Below are 6,076 nucleotides of genomic sequence, written 5' to 3'. Positions count from 1 at the left end.
GAGAGACAGAGAGAGAGAGACAGACAGACAGACAGACAGACAGACAAACAAACAGACAAACAGAGGTAGATGAGAGAGAGACAGAGACAAAGACAGACAGAGACGGAAAGAGACTGACAAAGAGAGACAGAGACAGAGACACGGCGACACAGATATAAACAGACAGACAGTAAAATGGATTGAACACGTGTTTAAATAGTGTGTATTTCAAGGTTGTTGGGTTTTTTCGTTTGTGTTTTTTTTAAAGTTACTACTTGAAGAGATTTCTAGGTAGCTTTACTGGTTGGCTCAGCGGATGTCTGATGGATCATCCAGACAGCCCTCCCAGCCAATCTGACAGGATCCCCCCCGGAATGACCCTCCGCTAACTGCCTTCTGACAAGTGATGCCATGCCCCCCCCCCCCCCCCCCCCCCCCCCCCCGACCCCTGTTTTACGCATGTTTCGTCCCTACTCACTGCTCGACTCTTCTACTGTTAAAGGATAGGTCGCTAAAACGTGAGATCATGATTTTGTCTTCAAGCTGATGAAATGACTATGACGCTTGGACGAGGACGTGAAGTATGCCAGTTTGCAAGCTGACCGCCTGTCGAGTGTACAAGTAGGGAGTGTGTGTACAAGTATGTTTTATGTCAAACAAGCTCTAAGTTCTCTTGTGTTCAGATCAACCGAACGTTGCGCTCCTCGCAGCAGCTAGATATAATTATTTTTCAGTACTGAAACATAATAACATAATATTTTCTTAAGAATTCTACGTACATTTGAATCCCTTACCTCATTTCTCTCTCTCTCTCTCTCTCTCTCTCTCTCTCTCTCTCTCTCTCTCTCTCTCTCTCTCTCTCTCAGTCTCTCTCTCTCTATTTTGTCTTGTCTTGTCTTGTCTTGTCTTGTCTTGTCTTGTCTTGTCTCTCTCTCTCTCTCTCTCTGTCTTTCTCTCTCTCTCTCTCTCTCTCTCTCTCTCTCTCTCTCTCTCTCTCTCTCTCTCTCTCTCTCTCTCTCTCTCTCTCTCTCTCTCTCTCTCTCTCTCTCTCTCTCTCTCTGTGTACACCATCTGTTTCTTTCTCATTTTAAGCAGTGCAAAACAATTGAAACTTTTTTTGTGGACTGGCTTCAATTTACAATGTTTCTCGAGAAGTTCAAGATTTTGTTTTCCATACTGCTCTTCTCCAATTTCTCTCAGCCTCTTCAGAAAAAAACCGGAAAGAGGCCCCAAAAAAAAGGTCAGTCGTCAAGGGAAAGCATTCCGTTCCCTAATGTACTCTTGCAGAGTAATGGTCCTTGATTGGGAACCGAGGGACCCTGGTCTTTTTTTTCTGTGTGACCTGCGTTATTCTTTCTCACAGTTCGTGCAATTTGCAACCGTCCTTTTCCTGTTATATTCCCACACCCACACATACAGGAACAGGTTTTGGTTTGCGTATGCTCTACTTTCTCTGCAAAACCGGGAGGTTTAGATACTCAAAAAAACAAATACAATTTCTCTCTCGGTTTCAATCTGTCTTCTTTCGATTTTTGTTATCTCTCTTAGGGCTTTATTTTTGGTTGTCTTTTTTTTTATTAAATAAATAACTATCAAAACTTTGTCAAATAAAAAGAAAAACTTCTCCTCTTCTTCCCTCATTCTCCGGATGAATGATCACTGTACTGCCGTGTGCTGACAAAACCGAGTAAGTCCATTTTTTTCAAAAATGATATTTTTTGTTCATCAAAGCTTAGAAATTAAGGCGCACCTTATGTGTAAATTGTGACTTTGTGAAATAAATAGATAAGGAGATATAAAAAAGTAAGTCCACACCTTAAAAGCTGTTTAGAGTACAACTGCCATGTGCTGACAAAACCGAGTAAGTCCATTTTTTCCCAAAAATGATATCTTTTTGTTCATCAAAACTAAGAAATCAAGAAGCAGCCTGTGTGTAAATTTTGACTTTGTAAAATAAATAGATAAGGAGATATAGAAAAGTAAGTCCACAACTTCAAACATTTCTCCAAAAAAATTACATGTCAATTTGCTGGTAAAACCAAGTAAGTCCATCCACCAATCACAAGAACCTTTATGACGCTATAACCAATCAGAATGCAATGTTTTTGCCAGTATGACGTCAAAGTCAATCCGAATATTCTTGCGGCATTTTACTTGTTAGTAGGGGTGCTAGTTTTGGTGCAAGCATGGCTGCTAAAGAAGAAGTGTTGTCAAGATAAATGACAAAACAGTGAAAATAACGTTAACATTACGAATTTGCACAAGATGGAGAGAGAGAGAGAGAGAGAGAGAGAGAGAGAGAGAGAGAGAGAGAGAGAGAGAGAGAGAGAGAGAGAGAGAGAGAGAGACTAAACAAGGAGAGAGTGAGAGAGGGGAAAGAAATCAGGGTCAAGGGGGGGGGGGGGGATGGAGGGAGAGAGAGAAATAAAGGGAAAGAGGAATTAGGGAAGGAGGAAGACAGTAAGAGGGAGAGAGATGGCGAGAGAGGTTGGGAGGGATAGAAAGAGAGATGGAGGGAGGAAAAGAGAGAGATAGGGAGGGATAGAGGGAGGGAGAGAGAGAGAGACAAGGATCGTCAGGAGAATTATATATAGATAGAGAAGAAAAATGTTTAAAATAAAACGTCATAAGGTGACGTCATTATGTCTCGCCTTATCGAAAGAGGTCATTTGTGTGTTCTAAACTTTAAATGACGTCATTTGTGAGTTCTAAACTTAAAATGACGTATTTTCTGTATGGGTCGTCTGACAAGAATTTTACAACTATCATTATAGGAAAATTGGGAACCCCTTGGACTTACTTGGTTTTGTCAAAACATTCATGCACACTTAAAAAGTTGTTTTTGGTAGTGGACTTACTTGTTCATATCTGCTTATCTAAGCACTCTAAAAAGTAGAAATTAGCACACAAGATGCGCATTGATTTTTTCTTTTTGATGGACAAAAAATATCATTTTGAAAAAAAAAAGACTTACCAAAGCGGAAGGTCGTGGGTTCGAATCCCGGCCGCACCTGACGGGTAATTAAGGTGAAGATTTTACCGATATCCCAGGTCAACTTACGTGCAGGCCTGCTGGTGCCTTATCACCCTTCGTGTGTACACGCAAGCACAAGACCAAGTGCGCACGGAAAAGATCGTGCAGTCCAAAGCAGAGTTCGGTGGGTTATAGAAACACGAAAATACCCAGCATGCTTTCACCGAAAACGGCGTATGGCTGCCTAAATGGTTTTGTAAAAACGGTCATCCACGTACAAATCCACTCGTGCAAAAGCACACGTGTACGTGGGAGTTTCAGCCCACGAACGCAAAAGAAGAAGAGGAAGCAGAACTAAAACGTCTTCACAAAAATTGCGTCCTCGCTGTTAAAACCCGTCAATCGGGACAGTGAATGTTTCCGTACCATGTCCACACGGCACCTGAATTGCTTAATATCAATTCAAACGTAACACATCTATAAATAGATTCAGGAAACATTGACACCTGCAATAAAATCACTTTCGTGCCTGTGCTAGCATTTTAATGTCCAGAAATATTTCGTAATAACAATTTCAAGAAACGATTTTTAAGACATCAAACCCGGGTAAATAGTGTTTGATTTGAATTTCAAATAATGTGATTTAAGGCTGTAACTATAGTAGTAACCGTACCACCCAAACTTACAACAACAAAACATTACCGGAACAAAAAAACATGCTGTGTAGCTTAAAAAATTGTACGTGAATAATATGTATTTTAGCAAATCACCGCAATCTGATATGCTCATCATTCTCCAAGGCACTCAAACTAACACTCACGTACACAGTCATACACAAGAACCAGCTTTTATTCTTGACTGGACATAGTCCTTAGATCAAGACTGGTTTTAATCAGAACAAACACACAAACACACACATTGTTACAGGTTCGCTTCGAAAGTATCTGTGAGAATCGTACCGAAATGAACCAGAGCGATGTTTACAGATCAAATAAGCAAAGGGTCGATGTGAATGCTGATATACTGTGTAAAAAGTTCCATCTCACACGGCATAAAGCGCTTTGAACTTCGGATAAGGCGCTATATAAATAAAGAGAATAATAATTTAAAAAAAAAGTAAGCGCTCTAATGTGCACACGACATGTGTAATAGAGTAAGCGAGAGTTATACGGAACGTTTCTCCTGGCACCTGAGAGAATAACGCATTGAAATGAACAAGCGACTTTCATCCTCAAAAAAAGCACTACTTTTTCTTCCAAATGTTTTGACAAAACCAAGTAAGTCCACTTGCTTAGATCTGTCAAATTTTTTAGATCTGATATAATGGAAAAAAGTGACAAAACCAAGTAAGTCCACAAAATGCCCAACAAAACAAAACCCATCCATCAGATCATTATCAAACTCGGGTTGTAAACGTACAATAATGCTATTTATCTTATTATCTCTGTAGGTTGATCAAGATAATCGTCACTTTTGAGAAATGTAATAAAACAGAAAAAGTCGTTTATCTCAGAACTAGCTTCAGTGGACTTACTCGGTTTTGTCAGCACACGGCAGTGTACTACCCTCGATTCTTTCAAATCTGACATACCCCCCCCCCCCCCCTCTCTCTCCCTCTTCTTAACGTTTTTTGTATCTTTATTTTCTTTTTATCTTTTCTTTTCCGCATGATAACTTTTACTTTTCCTGACCTTAAAAGCCAGGAGATGCCAGTTGGAAAAAAAGTTGAAAAGGCCCCTTTCTCTCTCTCTCGTTCTCTCTCTTTCACACACACACACACACACACACACACACACACACACACACACACACACACACACACACACACACACACACACACACACACACACACACACACACACACACACACACACACACACACAGTCACTGCCTCCAAAGTGAGGACGATTATATACACAAGATGCCGAGTTATTAAAGAAACCCTCTACCTAGCTTGATTGGCTGGGGTTTTCCATCCGTTTTGCTGTTTGTACAGTTTGAGCCAATTGGTGGAGGCTAACACACAATTACACACACGCTGCTCTCTGGAATGGGAGGTAATTTTCTGCCTGTTTATTAATGCATGACGCGACAACAGGTCTCGCCGCGCATGTCCTGAATAATTTCTTCTTTCGCGTCGCTTACGCATCTGCTGAAAATGGCGAATCGGGCAACAAAACGCTGAGCTTTGTGGAATTGACCACAAAGAATGCAACGGCCGGTTTAGTCCACACTGATTGAGGTGAAGCGGAGTTACACAACTTTTAAATGCCAAACAAACTGTTAATATAGGTTTCCATAAATAGAAATACAACTGTACTTTTGCGAAATGTGCAGAGAGGTATGCAAACTCCCATCCCTTTTCTTCCTTTTCTCTCTTCTTTAAATACGATTTATTTTTATAAACCATACCTTTTTTTGTTTCATAATTTGTTTCTCGTTATAACATCACAGCAACGTTGGTTTTGGTAAAAATAGGTAGCAATTTGAAGCAAGGCAAAACAAATACGATAACTGTCTCTGTACGGAAGGCGATACAATTTAAGTTTAATCTTCATCCTAACTGAAAAAAAGGAAAAAGGAAAGAGAGAATAAGACATTCATATTCTCAAGTAGGACGGAAATGCGCAATAAAATAACGTTTACTGTAAGGCGACAAGCCAGTTCCAGCTTACTTAAATAAGCAAGGATTTTGGGGGGATAAAATAACGTTTACTGTAAGGCGACAAGCCAGTTCCAGCTTACTTAAATAAGCAAGGATGTGGGGAAAAAAAAGAAATTTCGGCAAATTTGTCAAAATGGCTCTGCAAGTTTATTCAATTTTTGGTAAATGTCTGCTATCCTTGATGTCATGGCGAAAAAGTTCGGCAATTCTGCCGAAATAACGGAAAAGTTTTCGGCGATTTAAAATTAGTTTCGGCGTTTCGCCAACTGCAAACGCCAAATGACAACTCTTGAACTTTATTTCCGCACACCTTCCACCTTTCTTTGGACAAGTATAGTCCACAAACAAGAATGTGTCCATACAAATTCACCTATAACGTTCATGCTCCTGTCCAACAAAAAATGCCGTTGTGTTGTAAATTCATAGTGCTGAATAAACTTTTGTGTCAACCAACGCCC

Source organism: Littorina saxatilis, linkage group LG4 (assembly GCF_037325665.1).
Source record: "Littorina saxatilis isolate snail1 linkage group LG4, US_GU_Lsax_2.0, whole genome shotgun sequence".
Classification (NCBI taxonomy): Eukaryota; Metazoa; Mollusca; class Gastropoda; order Littorinimorpha; family Littorinidae; genus Littorina; species Littorina saxatilis.
This window is presented reverse-complemented; position numbering follows the sequence as displayed.